Below are 1,474 nucleotides of genomic sequence, written 5' to 3'. Positions count from 1 at the left end.
GATATGGGCTCCCAGGAAGCAGCAAACTTCCCGGGCTAAGGGGTTGGGGTGGCAGATTACCCCCTCAGCCCTCGTCAGGATGGAGTCTTCCGTGACAAACACTTTGCGTTTTGTCTTGGGGAGTGCTGGGGCAGTAGCTACAGTAGAGCCCGTGTTGCCTGTGGGTTCTGGCAACTCAGCAGGCTCTGCTGGGGCTGCAAGAGGTTGGTACCTGTTGCAAAGCTCCAGCGGGGCAGGGGCCTTGGTGTGGCACGCCTTGGGGCCCTTGACCACCTTGGTCCATCCCCTGGGTTGGACAGAATGGGAAGTCCCTGAGTCCTCCCTTGTCCTGGAGGGAGACTGTGGTCTACCCTCTACCTCCCAGGGGAGCAGGGCCTGGCAGTAGGAGTTAATCTCCTGCTCACAGTCCCTAATGGCACGCAGTCTCTGGACTGCAGCCTGGAGCTCCTCCACCTGGTGTGCCAGACACCCCAGTAGGTAACAGACCCCACAAGGGGAGGTGGCCATGCTCCCGGGCTCCAGAGCCAGAAAAAGTGACAGGCAGCCCGCACAGCCGAGAGCCAGAGGCTCTGTCTGTGCAGAGCCTGGAACCATGGGCTCCGTCTGGGTGGAGGTCTCTGAGGTGCTGGCGGGGGGGCACAGACCTTGCGAGGACCCTCAGGGTGTGGTGCATGCCCATCCATGTCATGCCGCTGGTGGGCTGGCTACGGCTGGGACTGTCTACTCTGGGGGGCTCACAGGCAGGGCCTTGGGCCCTCTCGCTTGCCGTCCTGCCCAAACTCCCACGCTAACTCGCGTGTTGGGGCCAGGAGCACGCTTGTTTGCACGGCCTGTTCGCGAGGCTCCGGTTGCATGGCCCCCTGGGGGGCTGGCCCAAGTAGGAGCTGGGGGTGGGGACTAAGAGGGCCCCCCCCCCAGCCCTCTTAGTCCACTCCCAGCTGACTAGGTCCCTTCCTCCATGGGTCCCTGCTTACCTGTGGGCAGGCCAGGGCTTGTTGGGGGGCTTGGGGTCTCTGCTGGGGTCCCTGGGCTCACGGGGGAGCAGCGGGCTTACGCCTGTGCATCTCGCATTGGAGCCGGGACACTGTCTCGCCAGGACAGTGCATGGTTGCAGTGAGCTTCCCTGTGTGGCCCTGCTGTGCCCTGCAGTGCTGGGTCAGACATCCTGGGCTGAGGAGGCCCTGGGGGAGAGCAGAGCAGGGAGCCTGAGCCTGCAGTGGGCAGCCCATGCCCATCCCCACCCCATTCACAGATCTGGGGGGACAGGTCCCTGTGTCCCGCCCCAGGAGTGCACGCAGCAGTGGGGAGGTGGCCCTACTCTTGCCCGAGCCCGGGGATGGGATGGGAGCTGGGCTTCACACTGCTCTGCTGCAGCAGCCATCATCTCTTGCCAGGGAGCAGGGGGCTGTGGACCTGGGGCCCTGGCCCCATAGCCCTGGCATCCAGGGGCCCCTTCCAGCAGGGCTGGGGGGGG

General features: G+C 64.9%; 1 protein-coding gene across 1 annotated transcript in view; it reads left to right on the top strand.

Moving 5' to 3' along the window:
* Nucleotides 1–1,474, top strand: part of RAPGEF5 (Rap guanine nucleotide exchange factor 5) — a 267,967-nt gene that overhangs the window by 3,200 nt on the left and 263,293 nt on the right. The window lies entirely within an intron of this gene.

This window comes from Gavialis gangeticus, unplaced genomic scaffold, assembly GCF_001723915.1.
Source record: "Gavialis gangeticus isolate Ggan-Ray unplaced genomic scaffold, GavGan_comp1, whole genome shotgun sequence".
Taxonomy (NCBI): Eukaryota; Metazoa; Chordata; order Crocodylia; family Gavialidae; genus Gavialis; species Gavialis gangeticus.
The sequence above is the reverse complement of the archived record's forward strand: the minus strand, read 5'-3'. Positions and strand labels throughout refer to the sequence as shown.